The sequence below is a fragment of the Nanorana parkeri genome, unplaced genomic scaffold (genome assembly GCF_000935625.1).
Source record: "Nanorana parkeri isolate BGI_ZX_2015 unplaced genomic scaffold, ASM93562v1 scaffold612, whole genome shotgun sequence".
Taxonomy (NCBI): domain Eukaryota; kingdom Metazoa; phylum Chordata; class Amphibia; order Anura; family Dicroglossidae; genus Nanorana; species Nanorana parkeri.
In genome coordinates, this window is record NW_017306880.1 from 41,999 (window position 1) to 69,838 (window position 27,840).

The following is a 27,840-nucleotide window of genomic DNA, read 5'->3' on the forward strand; positions in this document are numbered from 1 at the left end:
AAAAACAATGCTGAATTGCCAGACGTGTAATTAGCTTACGCCTCACGCTGTAAACAGTCAAGGATTGTTACCAAAGAGTTACTGTTTCCTAATCACGGTGAATGAGTAAATATAACTGCTGGGGTGCAACACCATGACACAACCATAGAATTTCTTCCAACTGTCATGCAGGCATCAACAGAACTTCTAAACAAACGTCTGTAGTAGGCTGTTTTTAATGACATAGCCTTAAGCTGGCCATATACCAGTAGAATTCTTTTTTTTTATAGTTTTCAGTTAAGGAAGTTCATTCGTTTTTCTAATGGTTAGTGGGTCTAATCGACATTCATTTTGAACAATGATGATGAAAATGGAAGGAATGGGATGGAAATCTTTTCGTTTCGTATCTGAATGAACAGAATTCTAAGTGCGAACGCTATTTTTGTGCGTAAAAAAACAAAACATACAGATTGTGATGCGATTGTGCCAGTCACAGAAGAAGCCTGTTCAATATGTCTGGGATACCATTCAAGTAGCAGGCCTGGATTACATTTTTAGGGACTTTAAAATGAAATTTGTTGATTCAATGATGGCAAGATCAAATGTTCTGACCAGAGATGAAGCTGGGCTTGGTGTGAAACCCAGTTTGCCCAAGCCCGCTCAAAACTCTGACCGCCAACCCCTCCCCCCCCAACCCAATAAGTGGCAGTTGCTGGAGCAGGGGGCATTCCTCGCCACTTTGACATATAGTTGCAGGGTGAGGAATGCGTCTCCCCGCAACGGATTGGATTGTGAGGAGGGGGCGACAGTCAGAGTTTTGAGCAGGCCTGGGTGAACTCAGGAAAACTGCATTCACATCAAGCCCAGCCTCATCACCAGCTCTGATGAACAATTTCGAATGAACATTCAAACTAAATTCTAGTACTGTATGGCCAGCTTTACAATAGCACTTACACGCTTATGTATAGATTTTTTTTAAAAAGGGCAAAACAAGTGCTATTTAATGCTTTTTAATAAAGTAATCTATTGCAGACAATTCATAACTTCTTGAGGGAAACCTCAAAAGAAATACATAGAACCTACAACCTTAGTGTCATAAAGCCCGATCTAGGCTTACAACAGAGTGAGTCCTTTGTCTTTGATATACACTTTGCTTAAGAATAAATTATTATATAAATATCCAATATGAAGAATGTGAACTCAAGAAAATTTTAATATTTTATATAGTAGTTTAATATTTCACACAGCAGTAGTTTAACATTTAATATAGTAGTCTACTGCAGGGCTCAAAATTTTCACTCGCCTGCTCGCATTTGGCGAGTAAAAATAAAGTGGGGGCGAGTGGAAATTTGCGCCTCCAAGTACCGGGCCGAGCCGGTACTATATTGCCCGCAGCCAGTGAACATGTCAGGCACGCGGTCGCAGACCGCGTACCTGACTTGCGGGAGCAGCTCCACGGTCTGCATCTGTGTCGGATGCAGACCGCAGAGCTGCTCCTGTCAGCTCTAGCTTCCTTCGGCCGGAGCTCTGACAGTTCTGAGCTCCGGCCCGAAAGAAAAGGATGTATTAGTGAGGTCTGCAGACCTCACTAATCTACCCCTAGATCACCAGGGATTGATCCTCCTCACAGCCTCCTCCCTGTAAAAGACGTGAACAGGTGAGGGGGCTGAGGGGGTTGTATTATTTTGTCCATTTCCAGAAGTATAAAGCATTTTATTTACTCCCATACAAGGAACAGTGTCATGGGGGAGGAACGATGAATATCTGCTGCTAGGAAGACATTCGCTGGCCAGATGCCATTCTCACTACTAGATGGAGCCAAGGAGCATAGGAATCCATATGCTCCTTGGCTCCATCCAGTGGCTAGAATGCCATGCCAACAGCATTTGGCCAGCGAATGCCTCAGCAGATGATTTATAAAGCATCCCCTTAGTGAATAGCTTTAAAATTGGGTGCCTAATTCTGATCAACACAAGTAATGTGAAGGTCATTAGGCTGTATTAACATGCAAAACTGTGTGTGATACACATCATTTGCTTTCCAACAAGTATCATGTTTTGCCAGCCTACATCAAATATTGCACAAAGCACCTATATTGACCTCCATCAGCTAAACAAAAAAACGGCTATCCTCATAACAACCTTGGCTTCAGTCATTCTTCTCTGCCAAATCTGTAAGAAAATGAAGTAATACAAAAAAAAAAAAAAAAAAAACCATCATTTAAACAGGAAAGGGGGGAAAAAAAAAAAAAAAAAAAAAAAGAAACCATCATTTAAACAGGCAAGGGGGGAAAAAAATGACATAAAAGCCTATGGAGACTGAACATAATGCATTTTTGACCCATCCTGGTCATTAAAATGTCACTTCCTGTATGCTGCAGCCAGAAACTCCATCAACAACACGCTAATTCTGCTCATTCATGGAAAGACATTTCCAAAAAGATGTTCCATATTAACACCGTCATATTTTATTAATGAGACGCTTCCTCCCAAAAATAGCATTGAAATGAAAGTCTGTCAGAATGCAGACTGAGAAGTGCCAAAAGAGGAAACTGCGAGCCCAAGATTCCAACACCTGGACATTGCTGTACCGGGTATATGGAGACAATGACTGGCCTCTACCAGCACTGTACTACAATAGCATACAAAAGAATACCTGACCTGATGATGTCACACACACACACGGCAGAGCCTATACCTGCAGGCAGGCATTTCATTATATCCAATGTGCAGGAGGCCGCAGCAGCATTGAAACAATATTTCATCCTTCTGATTGCACCAATATGTTACGGTGTCTATAACATGCTGGCCATGTGCTAATACTACACCAGTGCACCAGGCATGTAATGCACATTTGTCGTGCAATTTTGCACCCAACAACCGTCTCTTCTTTCTACTACCCAGCTTTCCATTGGCTAAAGCAAAAATGTGCTTCAAAATTGCCTGAAAGTGTTCACGCTCAAGTGTGAATGGAGGCCTAAGTAGTACTAAAGCCTTTTTTTTTTTTTTTTTAAACACACACATCAGTATTGATTACTTTTGCATAGTAAGGTAATCAATTCCTTCCTGCATAGGTTTAAAAAAATTTTTTTTTTTTTTTTTACATCACCTGCATCATGTGCGCCACTTTACCAAACCTCTTGTTGGGGAGCCCGGGCACTCATAGCACCAATCAGATTGTATTTATCTGGACAACATCATCGCTGAGCCTGACGAAGGGGACCCTGAGCGGCCCCGAAAGCGAAAGTTCTAATAACATGACATTTTGAATTAATAAAGCACTTTGGATTGCAATATGTGTGGTGTGCTGGTGACATCCATCTACTGATATTATCTGGACTACAGGTCTCATCGTGCATTGTGCCAGCTCACGTGTGCCTCATTTGAGAAGCGGATTGCCTGTGCCCAGGCGTTCAGCAATCCCTGGAATTAACGTTGGGTTTGATGAGGGTCTATAGAACCCTGCAAAGGGTAGGTGCCAACCTAAAAACTAAGAGCAAGGCCAACACCAGGGAACCAGCATAATCAGACTAAGGGGGAACTAGAATACTGCAAAAAGCAGCACATGTTGTAAAGCTGGCTCAAATTGTGTCCAAAACCCACTAACCCAGATAAAATGCGATCAGAGGGCGGCCCTGCTGGCACTGCTCCATTCAAAAGAAGTCGTTTCTGACAGCCACTTCGCCATCTGTCAGAATACAATAGCCTGGCAGCGCGGATGGGGGAATTGGGTGCTCTGGGAGAAAATCGAACAAGTGTATGGCCAGCTAGTCGCTACATCTGCATGAAAAATGTAAGAGATAAATAGGCTTTAATATCAATTATTATTATGCATGGTTTATAGCACTGGGGGAAAAAAGGGAGATAGAAGGAGGGAGCGCATTTACAACATAACTGCACACAAGAGGATTAGGATCCACACAACTGTATTGACAATATACATCTCAGGCAGAATAGCTGCTGAAATAAGTACCAATATAAAGAGATGTAGCAAATACAAATGCAACCATTCTCCAGGTACCCAATGAATACAAGATGACAGGAATCAGCACGGTATAAACAAATCTCAGTACAGGCAAATAGAAAATACCAGCCATCAGGTTCAAACACGTTTAGTAAATATTTATTTGAAATTAATATACACCTTTATGGGAGGGAGAAGAATACTTCCTTATTTGACAGACCCAGCCATGTACTGAGGCTTTACATACTGATTACTCAAATGACGTGTGTTGTGTGCTAGGACTCCCAGGTCAATGACTGGAGGAGCTATTCACCCATAATCACATCAAATGTTAAAAAATAAAAAAGGTGAATGTTGGGTGAACAGATTGATCTATAAGCCCCTAATTCTCCCATCCAGCCAGCAGATCTGTTCAGGACTGCAGTGGAGGACGATGATGATACCAGTTGCTGATCAGATGAGACTGCAGGAGAATCCCTATTGAAGGAGAAGAGGTATATCCCCATTTCCTGCGCCGTGTGTGTGTCCCTCCTTCTACTAGATCATCTGCACACAACCAGCCAAAAATCACACATCTCTCCATGGAGGATGAGCAGGAAACTTGCAGAGATCAGGCTGTGTGAGCCGGACACACTCTCCGACAGCTCGGTCAGCCTGGGATGGGTAATGATCACTGCAGCATTGTGTCGTGCCCGGTGATCGGTAAACTTTGTAGCAGCGATGATGAGCGCTAATCGGGTCGGGGAAGGTAGGTCGCCTGTCAGCAGCACATGGATGGGGAAGGAAGAAGTGGCAGCTGCAGCAGGAAGGGTGTCTCGCCCCCAGTCCGCTACGAGCAGCAGCAAGCCCCGCCGAGTTACTAAAGCAACCGCTGCAGCACAAGCCGGGAGTTCCCTGGACACCCCGCCCCGGGCGACTCCCTCCTTGTCCTGACACAGCAGCTCACACTTCTCACGCTGCCCCATGGCCGGGAACTCGCCCGCTCGTCACTCACCGTCCTGTCAGGCCGGTGCCTGCTGACTCCGAGTCCGGGAGAGCGCGCTGTCAGACCCCCGCCGCTCCTTGAGAGCAACAGCACCAGAGATCTACCTGCAGCGGCCGCCATCTCTCAACTGGAAGCGCTCCGAACCTGGGCGCGCAGCGGCGCTGGCTGGGCGGGACTAAAACACGCCGCTCAAAAGTGTCGGGTCCAATAAGCGGCGGCGAAAGTGACAGCTGGGCGTGGCCGAAGTGGGGAAACTCGCTGGTTTCGGGTCTTTGAAGGCTTTGCGGGACTGTAGTGGGATGGGCGGGGCTTTGGGCATAGTCAGTCAGCGGGCGCACCGCCCACCGGGGGATGTGTCTGGGGAGACCAAGGCTCCTGTGAAGGATGAAGGAGAGTTTGTGCAGAGCTCAGCAGAGAATGTTGTCTGATGGTGTCCCATGTATAATTCAAAGTTTAGCCTGGGACTCCTCTCTACATGGATGCCTAAAGGCAGCTCACACTCTTTGCAGCCCTGCTTTGCTTTGTAGGAAAGTGCTTTCTCATGCTCCTTGTTTGGCAACAAGTGTTGTGCTCAAACTCCCCATGTCTGCAGCTTTAACCCTTATGTGGCAAAGCTCAATGGAAATACAACTCATATTTATGTCTATTTATATCATTTTATATTGGAAAGAGATTGCTAAATGGCAAAATGAATCTGATGACCATAAAGTGACATTAAACTCAGGCGTTAAACCTTAAAAATGCATTTAAGTTCCTTAACCACTTGCTGTCCGGAACAATTTCTTCCTATTTGCACACGCATGATATAATCTGAATTTTTGGCTAGAAAACAGCTTCAGGCCCCCAAACAATGATATATTTTCGGAAAGTAGAAATAAAAAAAATGCTAGATACAATTTTTTAATGTTGCACGGTATTTTTGCGTCGCAAATGTTTATCCAACCAGTATTTTTAGGATAAAATGAAATTTAGTGCACAGAAACAGAATATAATACCCGATTTTTAGGTAAAATATAGAAGATGGGGTCATGTCAGGTAAATAGATACCAAACATGTCAAGCCTTAAAATTGCCTTCTCCCGTGAAGCTGCAAAAAAACTTCAATACCCACAATTTCCCATAGGGGACACTTTAAAAGCTTTTACTGCTCATCATTTTATGTTTATCAGTGATGGATGGCCCTTGAATGATTGCTCTCACTTGGAAGATTGCGGCGATATGTAGCATGTGTAGCGCAATTTTCGTTTTTGCACATAGGTACACTGATGCATGTTTGCTTATGTATGTGCGTGCACGTGGTGGGTGGGGAACTTGAAAAAAATGTTTTTGCATTTTTTTACTTTTCCTATATGTTACTTTAAAGGAGAACTATGAGGTGAGTGACTTTCACTCACCTCATAGTTCTATCCGACCTGTGACAATGAGACTGTCACAGGTCGGCTCAGTAGATCGGGAGGTGAGCGAACACATACCGGCGTTCGCTCACTTCTCGATCCTGTCACGGCTCTCTGCCGTGACAGGGGAGGGGCTGGATTCCCCGCTCCGATCCACCAGCGCTGACTGGCGTAACGGGAGGGGGCGGGTACAGCTGGCTCTGCCTTTAGATAGGCAGAGCCAGCTGTCAGTCAAGCAGCTGGGCGGATCCCGGCACAATTGTCGGGATCTGCTTTAGCTGCGGCGTCTCAGTATACCGCGAGCAGCTGCTTGCTGTATACTGCGACGTCTCAGTATACCGCGAGCTACAGCTCACGGTATACTGAGCCTAGGGTGACGGGAGGACGCTAGTTTGTGTCCTCCCGTTACCCTAAGGAGAACTATGGGGAAAAGACTTAACCCCATAGTTCTCCTTTAATTTTTTTTAAACACTTTTTTTTGTCCTACACACACTAACCTTATTACTATCACATAGGGGGATAACTAGCCCCCTATGTAATAGCAGATAGGGTGTGACAGGTCCTCTTTATGGAGACATCAGGGGTCTTTCAGACCCCTAATGTCACCTAGGGACCCCAAAGATGTCCGCTCAGACACGCGCGCGCGAGCGGGAAATGCCCGATATTTAAAAACAGGCAGCGATGCCTGTTAACATACAAGCGGGGGGCGTGTCCTAACCATGGCGGCGTGAGGTGCTCGTTCAGAGAGCTCCGCGGCTTCAGCGTATCATCGGCACACTTACCTCTATCTAACTCCCGCTGACACCCCGGGTTTCAACATGTCTAAACGCCGGAAGGACGGGGGATCTAAAACTCAGGTCTCGGATGCCTCCATGCAGCAGTTTTTCTCTCCGAGAAATGCGGGCCCGGTGGAGCGTGGCAGATCCAAGATGGCGCCGGCCTCATCCACGAGGGCTCCGTCCCACAACACACGCCGACGGGGCTCCCCATCTCCGGATACCTCCCGGGCGGGATCCGCTTCCCCTGAGCTCCCCGGTCTGGACCCCCACGACGATGGCGAAGAGGTGACGGATGACCTGCCCAATGACATGCCGGACGGGTTCCGGGCCTTGCTACGTTACCTCCCCACCAAGCAGGACTTTGAGTCCATGGTGTCCAGGGTTGAGGCTGCCTTGCGAAAGGACCTACGAGAAGTGAAGCGGGAGGTGAGAGGACTGGGCGCGACAGTGGCGGAGGTCTCTGCATCCTGCTCCACGATGGACTCGAGGATTGCGGCGCTTGAATCGGCGGCCCAAAGGCCAGATCCCCGCCTTACTGACCTGCAACTCCATATGGAGGACATGGAGGATAGGGGGCGACGCAACAACCTGCACCTCCGTGGCATTCCAGAGGCCAGACCTGCGCCCGACCGTACAAGCAATCTTTGCATCCCTACTCGACAATGTGGACCCTGGTACCATCATCCTGGATCGGGTACATAGACATCCACTGTAAGGTGATGGGGCATTCTGATCCCGGGGGGGGGGGGGGGATTTCCCTTATGGGTCTGCTACAATCGAGGCCCTGGAAGATCCTTATCAATATGGACCTGTACCACCAGAGCTGGAGACGTCCCCTTTTCCTGACATTTCTCAAGCTCTGATGGATCGCTTAAGATGGAAGGGCGCAACGGGTTCTCACCGCAAGGGCGGACAGTGGCCAGATTGCTGGGACGGTGCGCCCCCATCTTACGCGGGGTTTACGTTTATGTTTATGCTCACTTTGCCTTTTGAGGGCTGACATATTATATTAACAAGGGTATTAGCTATGGATTTGTTGTTTCTGCTGTGACCCTTTTAGGAGGGACTGTCCCTCGGAGGCAACATGATGTCTTGGATCATGTCACTGTATTCCCGGCCTTCGGCCAGGGTACAGATTAACGGATCTCTCTCAGCGTCATTTACTATTTCTAATGGCACTCGACAGGGGTGTCCGTTGTCCCCCCTGATCTTTATTATCACGCTAGAGCCCCTACTGAGAAGAATCCGGGCCAACAGAGCTTTGGGTCACTGGGGGACGGTAGTTTATGTCAACCCGTGACTCGGAGGAGAACTATGGGGAAAAGCACTTACCCCATAGTTCTCCTTTAAAAGAAAATGTAACTATATGCGATATGGTACTACGGACCCCAATACACACAATAAGGCCCCATTCATATCTGTAGATTTAGGTGCAATTAGGGATTCCTGCGTCAGAAACTTGCGTTTTCCTGCAGCAGGAATCCCTAATCTGATGTTTACACGCGGCCGCTGTCACCCATTCAAGTTAATGATCAGGTGACAACAGTTGCATGTAAATGCATGCACACCGCATTTAATGATTTGTGATATTATTACATGCGGTTAGAAAACACTCTACCTGGATAAACAATCATTGCGTCCAGGGAGAGTGATTGATTCCTAACCGAATGTAATAATATCACATATCATTACATGCGGTGCGCAGGAGTTTATATGCTATTTCTGTCACCTGATCATTAACTTGAATAGGTGACAGCTGCCGATTTTAAACACCAGATTAGGGATTTCTGATGCAGGAAAACGTAAGTTTCTGACGCACGGACTATGAGGCTGAGTCAAAATCACTCACCTCATAGTTCTCCTTTAAAGTTTTAAATTTGGCGAGCGGCCCCCATGGGAGAAATAATTTTGTCGAGTGGCCCTCGAGGGAATTGAGTTTGAGACCCCTGCTCTAGAGCAACGGAGGAAAATATCTTTTGTAGCATAGATTAGATATTTTGATGCCCTATACTGTCTGCTGAGGTGTATGTTACCACCCTCTACAACATTCTAAAGTTTTACCTACTCTCTGTTTCTTTCCCTCATATGTCCTACAGTATTGCTAATGCTCAGATTGTTTTGTTAGGCTATTGGAATGATTCTTTCAACTCCTAGGTTTCAATTGTAATAAAAGCATATCTGATAATGATAGGTATGCCAATGTTATGACAAGAGTTTAAGGTGTGTCTGCTAAGTGTCTCTAGTTAGTAGCCATGAGCAGTCAACTTTAGGAGCAAAGGTATGAACTGGGTGTGTTGCTGTGAACATTTTCAAATACACTAGATAACAAAGGTGTGTGCTACTTGGTAACTGTAATTTAAATTTAAAAAGATCTATACATAGAAAAGGTCATTTATTGGAGTCTCTTCAATTCACATGACATTGGAGTCAGGTTAGATTAGCAACAAGGAAAATAAAAAGGGCAGCAGAATGCTGACCTCTATCTCTGTGACAAACCTGGACAATGCACACTAAGCATATGTTAAAAAAATATCTAAGAGAGCCGCTGACCAAGATGGCCGCGGTCTAGACGAGCTCCGCGAGATCGATCCCCAGGACGGCATCACACAGCAAACTAAAGCACACCTCACATGTGCGGTCTGATGCCCCATAGTCGGGAGACATCGGGCACACAAGCCGAGCGCTGAAGCGGTGGAATGCGGCGCAGCAGACGGCAGAAGGAGCCGAGATTCAGCAGAGGGAGCCCAAGATGGCGGACACACCGCGCCGTGAGGGGACACGTGCAGCTGCACCAGAGGTATTTGACTCCTCTTCAGTTGACAGCCTGCCCCTAACCCCTGTTGAAGCCCATGAAAGTGACAGAGATGCAGCCCTGATTGACAAGTTCCGCAGCATGTTACAAATGGAACTTTCAGCAGCTACTAACAAGCTGGCAGCCACACTGACCAGGGAGATTAATTAGAGCGATTGGGGCCCGCACAGACATGTTGGAACAGAAAATGGACAACGTGATCACTGTAATTGAATCACAGGAGAAGGAGATGGACTCCTTCTCTGACAAACTGACAGTGGCATTGGATAAAATGGAGGACCTGGAGAACATGGCCAGACGTGGTAACCTGCGGATTAGGGGACTGCCTGAGTTTATAGAGGATCTTACCTCCTCAGTTACAGCCCTTTTCCAGGAACTGGTTCCGTCAATACCGATAGAACGCCTTGAATTTGACCGTATACACAGGGCCTTGGCCCAAAAGCGCCGCGATGGCCCACCGAGAGACATCATCATTAAATTTACATACTACAAAACAAAAGAAGCCATCCTGCATGCCGCCCGTGATCGCCGGGACCTACAGTTCCAAGGGCACCCATATCAAATCTTCGTGGACCTGTCCCCAACCACCATTTAAAAACGCAGGGATATGAAGCAGTTCCTAGCTATCCTCAGAGAGAATAACATTCCATACAGATGGGGATTCCCCTTTAAAGTGTTGTTTAACCACAAAGATGGAACGTTTACTGCAACGACGCCGGATGAACTTCGCAAGATTCTGGTCAGCCTATCTCTTCTATCCGCCTCCCAGCTGACCTCTACCCCACCGGGAGATAGCCAGCGCCCAGCCCTGCCAACTCCAATCTGGGAAAAAAAGCAGAGGATGAGAGCCGCTTCGCAGAAAACGAGGGGGGACAGCCCTCCCCTTTTTGATCCGGCCTGAGGGTCTCACCTATAGCTTTGAGTTTAACTCCTTCCTTCCTCAGGTTTTCGCTCGCCGACGCCGGCGAACGTCTGGAAGGGTCAGTCGGTGAGCTGGCACTGTTGGACTAGTTTAAGGACTGCCGTTATACAGCCCATGGTCTATTTTCCACTATGAGTTGCTCTACCCGCACTCAGTTGAATCGTTTGAGCAGTTTGTTCATATGCCGTTTATTAGGGGCTCCGCCCGGACTCCACTGTTCTATATGCAAGCATGAAGGTGCAGGTGCGGTGACTGAGAATACAGGTGGCCACCTTGAGCAACCCGTGTTTCACTCCTGCCCTGTAGCTGATCCGCAGCGGTCTTCTCTCCTCTATTGAAGATCCTTCCCCAACCTGTCCCTGCCCTCTTTCTGGGTCCCCTATAGTGATGACTCCTCCGATTCAACCTCCATACTACACCATCTCCTGCCCTCCTCTCCACTGTACGGTGCGGATGTTACAGGTGAGGCAAGTTCTCCTCCACCCTATCAATGGCAAGTAAGTTTACATTACTATCCCACAATGTCCAGGGGTTCAATTCACCATCTAAACGTCATAAAGCATTTTCGTATTATTCCTCATGCCATACAGATGTTGTATGCCTGCAGGAAACGAGATTTTCAAAGACCTCCTGTCCACGTTACCTCCACAAGCACTTCCCCATCTTTCACTGCGCTAACTTTACTGAAAAGAAGAGGGGGGTCTTAATAACCTTCAGATGGTCTCTACCCTTTATATGCCACACTGAAATAGCTGACCCCACGGGCGGCTACATTATCCTGATTGGCACCCTATTTGATGTAGAGGTGACTTTTGTCAACTACTACACCCCTAATGCCCATCAACTCCGGTTTTTATCCCACTTATTTCAAAGAGTGGCACATCATGCCAAGGGCCTTCTATTTCTGGCCGGGGACTCCAACCTAGTGATTTACCCCACTATGGATAAGACCAAAAAGGCACAAGCCCCGGGCCAGAATGGGAACGTGCCCTTTGACAACTCCGCCTTTCACACTATAGTGAACGACCACCATCTAGTGGATGTGTGACGGGAATTGAACCCGACGGTTAAGGATTTTACGTTTTACTCCAACCCACACCAGATATTTTGTAGAATAGACCATGTCTTTACCCCACAACGATGCCTAACTCACTTTACGTCAGCTAAAATTAAAGCAGTCCCATGGTCAGACCATGCCCCGAATGTGGTACAATTCCGCCTAGAGGGGGGAACCCAGGGTAGGGGGCATTGGAGAATTAACGAATCATTGTTGTCCACTGTGGAGAACATGTTCCTTATTGAACTATACGCAAAACAATACTTCGAGCTGAACAAGGGGTCCGTCAGATCTCCAGTGGTTCTGTGGGAGGCCCATAAAGTCACAATGCGGGGGCAGCTCATAGAACTGGCCTCCCGTCGCAAAAAAGAGAGAGGGAAGAAGGTAACTGAACTACAGGATGAGTAGAGACCCTGGACAGAGCATTAAAAGATAATTTCAACCGGGGGCTCCTGGCGCGCCTGAACTCAGTGCGGACGGAACTGAACCTCTTGCTGGATCAGGGGGCAGAAAGGGCTCTGAGGTGGACCAAGCATAGATTCTACTCTCGGGCAAACAAACCGGGCACATTATTAGCTAGAAAACTTAGAACATTGCCTGATAGACCAGCCCCTATTAGATTGACCACCCATGGGGGCACGATATCTGCAAACCCGCTAAAGATATTAGCATCCTTCCAAGAAAACCTCACCTCTCTCTATGCTAAATCTCGCCCCTTTAACGACGAGAAGGCAGACGATATCTTACAGGATGTGGTACTCCCACAGATCAAACGGGATGACTTGGACCACCTCAGCTCAGAGATAACCACTGAAGAGATACTCCTGGCTATTAAGCACCTCAAACCATCTAAAGCCCCAGGCCCTGATGGCTTTTCGGCCCTTTATTATAAAAAACTAGCTCCCCTCCTGGCACCTAAATTGGCTGCAATGTTTAACTCCCTCAGACAGGGCCAAACACTGCAGCCCTCCTCACTCTTAGTTTACGTATCCATGATTCCCAAACCTGATAAGGACACGCTAGACCCCAATAACTATCGGCTTTACTGAACGTTGATATCAAAATTCTAACTAAAATCCTCGCCACACGGCTCAATTCAATACTCCCCAGTATCGTCCATAGGGACCAAGTGGGCTTTATGCCTGGGAGACAGGCAGGAGATAATGTCCGCTAAATAATCCACCTGATCCATGTCCTCAAATCTCGTAATATTCCGGGTTTCCTGTTATCACTAGATCTACAGAGGGCATTCGACTCTATCTCCTGGGAATACCTACACTATATCCTACATAAATGGGGTTTTGGAGAATCCTTTCCAATATGGTTACGGGTCATGTACTCTAACCCGATGGCTCAGGTGAAGTATCTGGGACATTTATCCCAGGAGCCCCCTATCCGCCGGGGAACCCGCCAAGGATGCCCACTGTCCCCAGCTCTTTTTTGCGTTGGCAATTGAACCCCTGGCCATTCTCCTTCGCTCTAGCGCCAACATCAGAGGAATTGAACTTGCGGGAGTGGAGTATAAGGCTAGCCTGTTCACAGATGACGTTATGCTGACCCTGACGCAGCTGCACACCACAGTCTCCAACATGCTCAACCTCCTACAGCAGTTCTCCGCTATCTCGGGGCTCTCAGTGAACTGGGGGAAATCCGCTGCTTTGAATATATCCCTACCTGCCCTGATGTATGAGAATGTTCGCACCAATTTTTCGTTCACCTGGGCTAAATCCTATATTCGGTACCTAGGTATTAAAATTACGGCGTCTTATGACACCCTGTATTCTGCGAATTATATTCCATTGTTTAAAACGTTAAAACAATTACTCACCTCATGGTTGACCCATAATCTGTCCTGGATGGGGAAAATTTCAGCAGTAAAGATGACGCTTGTGCCCAAACTTTTATATCATTTTAGAACACTGCCGGTGCAAATTCCCTCTCATATTATACGTTCGATGCAGCGGTGTATCCTCCAGTTTATCTGGCACCCCCTCAGGGCTCGGGTGGCAAGAACCACTCTGTACAAACGTAAACTTGATGGTGGTGTGAGCCTCCACAATGTACTGCACTACTATCAAGCTGCTCAACTCATACCACTAATAACTATGCACCAGCGCCACCAGCACCCACTATGGCTCATGTTGGAAATCCCGAATTGCTCCACCATGCCTCTCACGGCTTTACCCTGGTTGCCAACATGTGATAGACCTAGGACCCTTAGCCCCCTCATGATGCATACACTTAAAGTGTGGGACTCTATTAAATACTCAGCGCACCTGCTTTCACCATACCTCCCATTGCTTCCCTTGTTCGCCCAACCGCTCTTTAGGCCTGGCCTGGACAACCCCACGGCCTTTGGATGGTGGATGAACAACGGATTCCGAACAGTGCATGACCTTCTGCGCTCCTCTGCCATTCCTTCCTGGCAATACTTGCGGGAACACTATCAAATACCGGGAGTTGAACATTATAGATACCTCCAACTTCATCATTGGATTTCCTCTCTAATTCGGAGAAGGGATCCCACTAATTTATTTACTTGCTTTGAACATATGTGTCTTCACTCCCCGGAGGGCCCAGGCCTCATAAACATTCTTTATTCACAATTAAATAGATTGGTCAACCACACTTCCCACACTTATGTTCGTGGCTGGGAAGGAGACCTGCCCCGTCGGTGGTCCATGAAGGAGTGGCAGCAGATTTGGCGCAATGTCGCAAAATGCTCTATTAGCGTTACAAATGCTGAGGTAGCCTATAAGGTAATGATGAGGTGGTATATGGTTTCGCCAGGGTGGCGAGCCTGTTCCCCACGACATCAGGTACCTGTTTTCGGGGGTGCAGAGAAGGGGGAGACATGCTACATACCTGGTGGCGCTGCCCCCTGGCTACACGGTTCTGGGTCAAAATATTTAAATTCATTGGCTCCCTATTCTCTGCACATATTCCAATCAATTTTCAATATGCCCTGTTCCATATGTCTATACCAGAATTGACTAAGCCTCAGAGGGCTCTGGCACACTTTATTTTCCTGGCAGCCATACTGACGGTCGCAGGAAACTGGAAGAAACAACATACCCCTTATGGAGAATTTAAACAGAGGTTGGATCATATTATGCTTAATGAACGACTGTCTAGTATTGTGGAAGACAAACACTCCAGGTTCCTGGGTGTGTGGAAACCATGGCTCTCATCCCGTCACCCAGGGATGGACCCAACGAGCTACCGAGGTATATAAAGTGGATTGGACAGTTGGGGGCTGTCCGTGTGTGATGTGAGGGGCGGTAGCCATGGATGTCCCGTAGGATGCTTGATGTATGCAAATATGGGAACCCCCCCTAGTAGTACGGGTGGTGACCGGCTACTATTACCCCCACCTTGATACCATTTCCCCCCTCCCCAGATTTTCTGTTTCCTGGGGCCTTTACCCCACCTTATGTTTCTGGTTGATCATCGGCTCACTGCCAAGGGGCAGGGTACTAGCGTCACAGCACATGTTATAGAGTCGATAGTGTAATATGAGCGCTTGTGAATGCAGGGATTCCCTGTAACTTGAATATGCATATGTATCATACGTAATTCTATTACCTGTGAATTCATGATTGTAATGACGTACCAAGACAATGATACACTGTGAACCGATATCTTTATTAAGTTTGTTATGTGAAAATTTCAATAAAATTATTTTAAAAAACACTAAGGAGGTGGGGCAAGGCAAGAACAAGCATAACTCATACAGGAACAGTTATTATTGGATTATTATTAGAAAGGTTTCCAGTGCCGGTAGAAAATATGGAAAACCACTTGAGCTACTGAGCAACTTTCGGCTACAGTAGTACCTGCAATTTCTGGTTAATTTCAGCTCTAGCAATGGAGAACACTTTTTGGCTAAGGAGAAAGCCTGCATACAGACTGTGATATTGTCTGTTTTGCCAGTTCCTGATGACGTGTGGAATCTGTAATAACAGTCAAAAGTGGCCTTTGTTAAGTATAATGACAACCCAGACCTGGTGCCAGTTATACAGAACAGTCTCTTAAATACACAGACCAAAAGGCAACATTCTTATAGACCTACGATGGCATTATTTACACTGGCGAATGTATAATAGGGTCAGTTGAGATTCTGCTAATCCTGGGTTCCCCAAAGTGGTTAATATTGACCCCTATGGGTCAAAGGGACTATCCAAGGGGTCAATAAAATGGATGGGGATCAGGAAATATTTGGGGGTCAATAGGTCTTTGACAAATGTTTGCAGGTTGATTGGAGTCAATTAATCTTTTCAGGTTCCAATAGAACTCACCAATACCAATCCTTAGTCCATAAGCTGAGGTAGCTAGGGGAGACAGGCAGGCTTTGAATTGTGGGAGTGCTTCCACTCCCCCCTCCCCTCTAGGATAGATGTATGCATTCGTTATTTCCCATAGTGATTGTACTCCTCCACCTCTGCTAGTACACCTACCTCAAACTCCGCTGGGTACAGTACACCCAATGTTATAGAAGTGCTACTGAAGAACTAATTCATGTGCATTTACTAAAAATTCAGCATTGTAACAACCATAATGGCAGCTGCTAACAACCAGAGGAGGTTAAGTATTATTATTTACATTATTATTATTATAATTATTATTATTATTATCTATAACTATATTTAATCATATCTATTATTATTAATACTATTCCAAGTAATATTATTTGAAGTAGTATTTATTAGACATGTGCGATTCGGTTCGTTCCGAAATTCGTTTTGGACGAATTTTCGGAAATTCTGAGATTCGGTTGCATCCGAATTCCGAATTACATGACGTCACGGCTCGCTCCGCCCATTTGACATCCTCAGCTGTCAACTGCTACATATTGCAGTCATATATATCAAATGCTTCAATTCTTAAAGTACAGAGGCTATAGAGTAGTGGATAGAGATACAGGCTTTCAAGTGATTGCCATCGTGAAGTTTGCTGGTTCAAGTCCAGCCATTGGAGAGTAAAGTTTTTTTTTGTTTTTTTTCATAAACGAATTTAGTACGCAACTAATTTAATTTCGGACCCGAAAAACGAAACTAAACTAAACAAATTATTTGTTTTTTTTTCAAAACGAAACTAAACTAAACTAATTGTTTTTGTTTTTTTTCAAAACGAAACTAAACTAAACGAATTTTTTGCTGGTGCACATGTCTAGTATTTATCTAAACTTTCATGAAGGGGCCATAAAGGTGAAAAGGTTGGGTACCCCTGTTCCAACTGTTTAGTGACCCTTTATATCACCTACGTGACATAAGGGCCTCATTTTTAGGATTAGTGATCAGAATTAATTAGGTAAACACTTTTTAATGTGTTTCATCAAAGTCAATTAATTCAGTTTTCAATGTTTTAACTGTTTTTTTCTAATCTTTAGAATTAGAACTGGCTGACAGCATTTGTGCCAGGTTCGCCTGACATACTCAATGCCACTTAATTAACCCCCATACTGTATATACTACATGTTACATTGACATCATTGATCAATAACAACATTGACCTTCACAGTTGATGTCTTTCATTCTTAAGACATTCTAATATCTGCCCATTGTCTCTAGTTGGAACCAATGATGACTATCATGTGACATTATACATGGGACATAAAGGCACATTTGAGCCTCTATGTCCCACAGCCTTGATTGCTAGGTCCTCTATTGTTATGCTAGCCACCAAAGTAGAAGTCTGATAACATGTTTTAAAAGCCATGCCTCAGCAACCTAAAATAGCTTCTTATAACTGGAAAGTGTGGCGTTTCATTTTCATTTGTGTTTGACCTTGGGCTGTAATGTAGTACTTTAATCCATGACTATGTGAATTAACCATACCATTCTCAAAGTTAAAATCTGCTAGCTAGGACAGGGTTTATAAGACAGATTCATAGTGGCAGAGACATCAACTATCATAAATGACAGGATAGAGAGACATGATTACTGATTGTTATTGGCTTATGCCAGGAAGTCAGGAATAATCAGTCACTCCCAGTTAAATATCCTTACTTATTAGGAATTAAATATATGCAGGTCTGGGAAGCAAACTTAGTTTTGAAAATGGATGTTCTTCCTCTAACATCTATAATTTAACACAACATTTTGCACCCTGATAGGACAACTACAACAGGTATGTTGTTTAAAGGGTGCCAAGAGGATGAAGCATTGTATATCTCCAAACACTAGTTATGTACCGCAAATCCAGATTTAGGCTCAATGTACAGTATTTATTTTTGATGACCTGTCACATACGCAGATACCCTATACCAAAAAAGATCCTTCGTTGTTAGCTGATTTTGCGTTACATCTTGGGCAATTTATGTTTAAAATTTGCCATTGTTTAGGTAGATTTAAATATTCATTGGACTATGATAAACCCACTTTCTGGCATGGAGAATGCGAACTCTGCTCAAGCATTGCTTGGACCCTAAAACCTTCTGAGCGTGTGTTCCTTTGCTGTTTAGCATTTAGAAATGGAAAAAAATTTGACAGTTGACTCTTTTCGGAAAACTTACCAAAAGTGTCAGTTTGGATTTTTTATACTGTTTTGCTAGTGGTAGGTCTTTCAAGCACACCTGTGGCCAGACTATGGGCATTAAACTATTTACATATTCTTAACAAGCCATAAAAAAAGCTATAAAACAAGCCACCCCGACGTCTCTAGATGCATATATTGTGAAGTTTTTCATTCTTAAAGGCCCTCAAAGAAGACTCTAAGGTTTCAGTCAATTTCTAACACATTAGAAACTTCTGCTACCAAGCAGACTGCCAAGATTCTTGTTCTCAAAGAAAAAAGCTAAGCTTTTAGTGGCTCAGTTGTACTCTGAATATTATTTATCCACAATGCCTATAGCTAAAGAGGTGAATGCTGATTTTTTTAAAGGTCCTTTTACTGCTTTTTTTCAGAATATATAAATATGTTAGTGTACATAGTTTGAGCACAGATTCAGTTTATATGTTAGGTAATCTTGATAGGACAGCTCGATAGATCAGATGCTGAATGCTGAATACACCATCATATCAACTGAATGATCCACAGGAAATACAATCTCATCCAATTTTCCGACAAGCCAGCTGATATTGGTCTAATACTAAAAGGCAAGTCCACTGTGTTCCAGTACAAGTAGATAAGTGTGGGCATACTTTAGCGTATGGCCCTGCACACATGCATTGGCACGCATCAGTGCACACGTTAGCATGCACACTAAGTGGTGTGGGCATGAGTGCATGTTCAGCAATTGTTTTGGTGCCGATTGTCAGGTATAAATTGGAGGGTCATAGGGACAGATTGTTGAGTCATCTTCTGTTCGTATCTGTTAACCTGTGACCAGACCTACCTGCCTGGGTGTGACTGGCTTCCTCTGACCTGCTGCTGGATCTTGTTCTCCCATTGTCTCCCTGTATTTCAGATTTTTCTTCCTGCTTACTGATTTAATATCTTGCTGCCCAGCTATTGCTGACCTCGGTTTGTATCCTGACACAGTCTCTTCCTTCTGATTCGCTACCCTGCTGCCCAGCTGTATATACTCCCTGTGCTTTTGTCCTCACTACACTCCTGACTCCTGCTTGGGTGCTGCTGTGTTTCTGTATCCAGTTCCTATCTGGTGGACTACAGTCACCAGACCCAAACATCCCACAGCCAATATTGCCTGCAAATCAATATTGCCTGCCTCATGCCAGTCTGCATCCTCACATTCCCTGACACTACTTCCAAGGGTGTTGGATGAGAGGTGCAAAAGAGGCCCCCCTCTTCAGTTTGGTCTCCTCCAGGTATGTGACAAATATGGATATTATGGTATCTATACACACAAACAAATTAACTTGTACCTTGGACCAGCTGATCATGTATGAGCAACTTTAAAGACTTATGCACCAACATGTCCCTAGTAAAAACTGGACTCCTTAGGAAAGTCTGATGTGAATTGTTAACTTCAATTCTAAGTAAGAACACAGATACATAAGGTCCTATGTGTGCAGGTTTAGTGTAGTAATGTAGTTGGCCCCAAGTTCTGAGGAAACCAATATTAAACATGGCCCTTACTATAATGAATGCAAATCTACAAAGGGAATGTAATTGTAACCAGATCCAAATTACATTTCAAAGCAGGTTTGGCCCAGGACAACATACAAAAAGCAACAAGCAGTTTATATATGGCTCTTCAGTCTCCAGTCAGCTTGTTACCAGTTTAGATATGGCCATAAACAGCACCTGTTACAGTGAGAAACTGGCACTGTACTACATACGGCAGAGAAGAAAGGTTTGGCCAGCATTAGTCTGCTGGCCAGTGAAGTCTCTCATATGACGATGCTTCTCAACACTGAGTCTGGTTTATGCCTGAAAAGATTCCCCATCAGAAAAATAAGAAATTAATTGGGAGTTCAGGAAGCCAAATCTAATATTTCCACTGGATTTTTATGTACAACTATTTGTACATAAAGCATTAAAAAACACCTTCACACAGAGGTCAGTGTTGCTAACAATGGCTCAGGAAAGCATTTTTTCCAATTCAAACCTGAAGTGATGTACATGTATTCAGTTTGCCTGAAAAGCTGCTACGGTCTAAATGTGTTTATGTACATTAATAAAGATGGCATTATCCACTAACGTGTTGCAGACCGAAGGTCTTTTATAACTGGGAAAATTCCTGTTAGAGAGCTTTTAATATATTTTCTCATGAATGGAAATAATTTAAGTAAGCATTTAGCTCCCCATGCTTTAGCACAGGAATTAGTAGATATAAATGTTCAAAACAAAGGAGTGATTTGTTAATATTATTACTGGTTCCTATCCTCTTCAGTGTCCCTTCACTTGTCATTGACATCCAGGTAACAGCAACAGGTACATACTGGTCTTGTGCACATTTAGGGGCATATGTTCATGAGGCTATACCCATGAAGAGTGTAGTGCAAGGGCCTATTGCAGTACAGGATATACCAGCATAGTTGGCAGTATACATCTAGTCACTGGCAGAACTACCAGGGTCATAGCGGTCACATGAACGACCAGGCCCTGGCGTTCCACCATTTGAGGGGGGCCCCAGGAAGGAAAAAGAGGACGTGCCCCCAGTAACTGCCAAGGCACCAACAATCTCTGTAATAAAAACCCTTTCACTCCTACCAGGCCCATTTAAACAGACTCCCAGTGGCTATACCCGACGGGACTCTAGGTACTGTACATGTGTAAAGCTGACTGTCGGCTTTACACTAGAAGGGATTCTGGCAGCGGAGCTGCCGCCAGATTGCTTCCAGGGGCCAGTGTAGTGTGCCCTCCCCACCTTGTTTCCCGGGCTCTGCTGCCCATCCTGTGGGCCCAGGACTGGCATCAATGGTGTCAGCAGAAAGTGGGAAAGGATACTGATTAACCTCCCTTTGCCAATCTCCTTCCCCAATGCTGAATGGGGCCAGAAGCGATGCTGATTGCATCACTTCTGGTCCCACAGCTGTAATTTCCCGGCTGCAAAAGCCAGAGAAGAAGCTATTGTAGGGCAATCTGCGCTCCAAAAGCTCCTTTGGAGTGGAAAGGTGATACTAGGGGTCTAATTGACCTTTAATATCACCTTAAGGTCACCTCCAATGTCCTATCATATAGCAATTATGTTCAGTAAAAAAAAGAGTTTATAAAAAATAAAAAACTTACAAAATTTTAAAAAAATTTAAATTTTAAATATGCCCCAGCGAGCAGGCGCATATTTCCTTAAACAAGCGTCAGGTGCAACAATTGTGCTATACATGTTAGGTATTATCACATGTGCCAGAATGAGAGCAATAATTCTATGGCCAGTATTCATGGATAACTCTAAACTGATGACCTGTATGGGCTTTTCAAGCGTCACCTATGGACAATTTGAGGTACTGTCCTTTGCCGCCATTTCACAGACGTACACAATTTTTAACCTGGGCATGTTGGGTATCTATTTACTCCTTGTAACCTTGGACACATTCGAATGTCCGAAAATGACGATTTCCTTGGAATCTTAAAATGGACGAGAGCAAATGCAAATGTCTAGAAATTACTGATTGCGCAAGGATCCCATAGAAACCCCTGGAGGAACCCTTAGGTTCCACCGAAACCCTGGTTGAGAAAGCTGGTATAAATGGTACAGCAAGGAGGGGAAATTTATTTACATTGGACTATTTTTTTTTTTTACTACAAGCTCTGGCAGCTTTAGATTGCTGTTACACTAATTGTCTTGGTTGGTGGGATTTCTCCTGACTTCCTGCCTCAGTCTACATCTAGGACACTTGCACCCAAAGCTAATAGAAGTTCTAGCCTTGATGTCTGTGTCGCTCTTGGAGATTTTGCTCCTTTCCTGTCCTGGTAATGCAATGGAGTTACCAGGCAAATGGGCTGTTCACTTTGCAAGGGAATTTTCTTTTCCTTAGCTAAGTGAATGTGCAAGCAAAATACTGGGGTTTTTTTACATTTTGTTGCACGTGATTGGGTATTCTTTGCAAAGTGAATTTTCACCACATTCACTAAGTTAAGGGAAAATGTCCTTGCAAGTTCCTTTGAAAAGTGGACAGATTTTTTGCCTTTAGTAAATCAACCCCATTGTCACCAGGGCAGGAAGTGAAGGGAATAATCCCCAATGAGGACACCGAGAGCAGAAAAAGCGAACAGGGGATCTAATCTATCTTCATTTTATACAAAATTAAAATACAAAAGTTTCAGCTGGGGATAGTCTTTAAAAGGAAAATGCTTCTTGGCAAGGTTACATCATCCCCTCTGTTTCATCACCTTTATTTACAGCCAGTGTTACTTTGCTTTTTTGTCATTGTAGGTTATTGTAGGTTATTTTCACATGCTTCCTTTTCTATTTTTACAGATTGCTCTATGCAATGCACACATGAACCATGTAGGTCTCAGTGGGCAATAGCAGATGTTTGTAAGGCCTTTACTGAATCCCTAAGGCTTCTGCCTCACTTCATCCATAGCTGTAGCAAACAAGCCTCAGTAGACACATTCTAAATATGTCTTACTACTGATTTAGTCTCTGTTGCTGTTAATGTTCAGGAGCTAGAGTCAACTTATAGCAGAGTGGGGAAATGATCTAGAGTCCAGCTGCATGGGGGTCCTGGGCCACACTGTTGTTGTCATGCTTATAGAAGTGTCATGCTCATGTCAACTGGTAAAGCTACAGTTTCCCATTAGCAAAAAGCGAAATCTTAGCATTTTTACTGGAATAAAGGGATACTTGGAAGACTGTACAGGCCTAATGAAATTACAGGTTTATTTTTATTTTTTTTAACTGTCCTCTCTTATACATTTTGTCAGAATGTAGGAAAAATGTAAGTTTATGCTTCAAGGGGTCTGCTGGTGAGATCTGTGCACCTCGACTACACATCTTTCTACCTCCAGACAAAGCACCTGGTGTGCACGGTGTCTGAAGTGGCGTAGATGCGCTGAAAACGACACATCACACTGTAACCTTTTCTTTCAAACTTTATTTAAATGTTACAAAGTGACATTTAAATCAGCTGCAATGTGGAATACACGTTGAATGTTGAAAAAAACACACATTGAATGGTGAAAGAATTGTTGCATGTAGCACTTTTTTCAGCGCACACCTCCACAACGCAGTAAATAAGCCAGTTTACCTTGTCTGTGTGTTAATGCATCTGGAGTGAAAGGGCCCTTAGTTTGTTGAATTTTAAAAGTGAACTCCAGACTAATAGCCAAATACACATTAATTACGTATAAGATAGATGTTTTTCTGTTTTAGTAATATTTATTATTATATACAACAGTGTAAGAGATCATAACCGTGTTGAATAACACAAGGTTTACAGAGGACGTGGCACTTCAGGCAATTGATACATTTGCAGATATAAGGTAAACATCTAGTTAATTTAGAATGAATCAAACAACTCTGTAATGTGTAAAGGAAATCAAAAGTCATGTCTGTGAAGAAACCCAATGTGCAGAACAAGGGTCCCGACTTCTACCTCTGCTCATTCACCTGTTCCCAAGTTCGACCAGGGTGTCCAGACAAATAGGTCAACATAGGTTTTCAAAGAAAAAAAGATAGTATAGAACGAAAACTGTGGAGAAAAACAGACAAATAGAGAATAGAGGGAAGGCAAGAGTAAGGGAAAGAATAGGGAGGGGGGCCGAGGAAAACCCCAAACAAAACAGCACCCCCAACCTTGGCTATTCCAAGGAAAATCATAGGTGGGTAAGAATTATATACTTATTAGGGAATTATCAAATCATTATAAGGTAGATGTTATACCTGCAATAGGATTTGTATTTCTATCCATTTGTTTCAAGATTTGCTGTAATTTACCGGTCTCCTTCCCACCTCATATAAGCATATTACTTGCACGCATCACAATTGATTGGTACTTTGCTCTCCCTCCCAGAGTTCTGCTGTGCAGGGGCTACATGCCAAATTCATGAGCCCTTTTTGCATATACAAATATATATTTATTGGTGTATTAATGAATACAGAGCTGCTACAAGCTTCTGGGAATTGACAGGGGAGAGGAGGGGTCGGCAGTGGGGCCGCTGTGGAAGAGACCCCATTTCTGTTTTTGGAGCATGGAATGTATAAAGAAAGCTGCAAGATGTGCCATACACCTCATTGCACTTAACTATGGCTAAGCCATGCAGTTTTTAAATAAAGATAACTTTCCTGGAGTTCTTCTTTAGGTTGGTTTATATTATGAAAAATACACTTGAAGAATGAGAGTTTGGATGTATCCCTCACCTCTTTTAATGGCATAAAAGAGTTAGACTTCTATTTTTCCAAAGAGAAGTGTGTTTTTTTTGTATCTATGTATGCTATATATGGTATTTACATGTGCCTTATCTAGTCTCTGTGCTGCTTTGTACTATACAGGGCCGAATCTTCACCTGCCAGGAGGAGAGATGTCCCAATGTAAAGAAAGACAAGGCCTGAAACTATATTAGAGACTTCACCATTAGAGCTCAGAAAGATAATTTACTAAGACCCTCTACTGAATGCAGTGGGGTTGATTTACTAAAGGCAAATAGGCTGTTCCCTTTGTATGGGAATTTTTCCCTTAACTTTGTGAATACGGGGAAATTACATTTTGCCAAAAATGCTCAATGAGCCTTGCCTCATTTACAAAACTAAAAGGAAATTTCCCCTGCAAAGTGTACATTCTGTTGCTAGGTGAACAGCCTATCTGCCTGTAGCAAATCAACCCCAGTATTATATTTTAAATGTCCTGAAACTTTAAGAACAGCATAAAAGTCAGCCCTTTGCATGCATGCACTCATTTATCCCATGTCATTTCACTGGCAAACTTTCCAAATGCCTCACATAAATGCTCTACTAAATGCAAATATTATGTTCACTTTGCAGGGGAAGAGTTGTCAGCCTGTAACAGGAATCGATATTACTGGCAGGATTTTCATGTAAGAAACATTATCCCAGAGATCAGCTTTACCTTTCAACAACCTAAATTCTGCTGCCGTGGGGATGGGAGGTAAGCCTAACCAGAATGGTGTACAGCCTATCTAAATACTACGTCCTTCATGGCTGAAATAACAAAGGCAGTACCCACCTTCTATTCCCTTCTTTCATATTATCATTTACTATTGGTGCCCTTTCTTTTCAATACATTTAACGGATGATTAGGTTTAAAAAAAAAAAAAAGGAAGAATACCCTAATTTCTTTATCCACCATCCTCAAGATCTGTTTCTTTTACAGTTATTAGAAAAGTTTGTGGAAAAAACACCAATCATGTTCATATACCCAAACTCATCAGTCCGGTTTAAAAACTGGGGTGCCGACTGACAGCAGCATGCAGAGGCCATCACAAGTAATCCAATGTATGTAAAGTCACACTTAACAGCCAGGGCCTTGATGTAAAAAGTTTATTTCCAGGAATCTAAAATGTTACAAGCATAACAAGATCCACAGGCTCTGACATGTTTCGCCAAAAAGGCTTAATCATAGAGACACTATGATGTGAGTGATTTTTGCTCATCCTCATAGTTAGAGCCGACCTGCGACAACGAAACTGTCACAGGTCGGCTCTATTGATTGGGAAGTGAGCGAACACATACTGTCGCTCACTCACTTTACAATCATTTAATCATTTCCCTGCAGAGAACAGTGACTGTCAGTCACCGCTCCCCGCAGGGATTTCCCTCTCCCCTCTCCGATCCTCCAGCGCTGAGTGGAGGAACAGACGGGGAGGGGGCGGGCACAGCTGGCTCTAGATAGGCAGAGCCAGCTGTCACTCATGCAGCTGGGTGGATCCAGACAGTATGCTGCGGCACTCTCAATATATCACGGGCAATAGCTTGCTATATACTGAGCTTTGGGTCACGGGAGGAGGTTAGTATATGTCCTCCCATTATGCTTGTAATGTTTTAGATTCCTGGAAATACAATTTTTTATCAAGGTCCCTGCTGTTGAGTGTGGCTTTACATACATTGTTTTACAAAGGACAAAAGTGTGAGTGACTGGATATGACTTAGCGTGGATAATATCTGGAATGTATTTGTATCTTTGTTTTGTCTTCTTCATAGGCATATTATTTTTTGGTTAAGGAGTTTGTTGCAGTTGGAACACTGAACAATTTCATAAGCATGAGAGCAACACTGGATACAATAACACCAATGTAAGACTAGCAGTAGAGTACCTGGGTAATGGGGAAAGGACTTGGAAGTTATTATTTATAGATTATGCCAAAATATAGGCCGGCCATAGATGCGACATACGAATTGGAAGAACTAACTCTTTTATATGGGCTACTTTGATAATAGATCATAACACAAAGCATAGGCTGATCACAGAGATGGGATACAAACTGGAAGATCTGACTGTCTAAAGGCCTTTCTTATTATTATTATTATTGTTATTATACAGGATTTATATAACGCCAACAGTTTGCGCAGCGCTTTACAATATAAGGAAGACATTACAATCACAATACAATTCAAGACAAGATGGTAAGGAGGGCCCTGCCATATGAGCTACTTTGGTAATAGGGAGGGGGTAGGTGTGGAATATATTACTGTAGATAGATCATACCAAAAACCAAGTCTGATCACATGAAATACAAACTGCAAGATCTGACTGTCCAAAGGTCTGTTTTATGAATGATTGGCCTATGAATGAGTCATTATTTCAGCTAGACATGCATGTTTATGAACAGAACAGACACCCCAAGCCCTCTGTAGGAAATAGAGGGTGTCTGTAAAGACTACAGTGTGTCCATTAAAATACAATATATTGCTAATCTAAACATTATTGGGCAGATTGTTTAACAGCCATCTGCTTACAAGTAAGAAAACATTACAATAATGAGTTACAATAATTCATTCAGCATTATATCGGGCATTTTAAACTGGTGTTTTATGGGCTGCATGTTGCCTTTATTGGTTGAGGATAAACAAAAAAATGATTGCATCCCTGTATGTTCTCCTCTTAAAAAGTTACTTTTTACATTATTTTGCAGCTAGATTCTTCCGGAATTGCTTGGGAACAAATATTGTAAAATGCAGTTTTTACTGTAATGTTTAGTTCCTAAGTACCATAATCTTTTTCTGGAATTAGGTACAGCCCTCAGTAATCGTAATGAAGCCCTCTTGAAGATATCATTCAGTTCACGGTGCCATCTGAGTTTGACATCAATTATATAGATCATGATTCTCGTAAAATTATATTTGTGGGATCTGTTTATAAATGTTTTCTCCCAAGATTCATTCAATTTTCAGGCAGGAGTCATACATTTTTCCAATTGAATCCAATCAGAAAACTGTGTGAATCTTGCATGAAAGCTGTGTGAATCTTGTGTGAAAACATTTATAAATGAACCCCTATGTGTTCTGTAAAAAATCTGACTATAAATGATACAAAATATAAAACACATTAACAATGTTAAATATGTTTTCTACAGCAATAGAATCAAGTCATCTTTGTATTAAATTGGTATGCAACCATTTTGATGTTTCTTGTATTTTTTCAGAC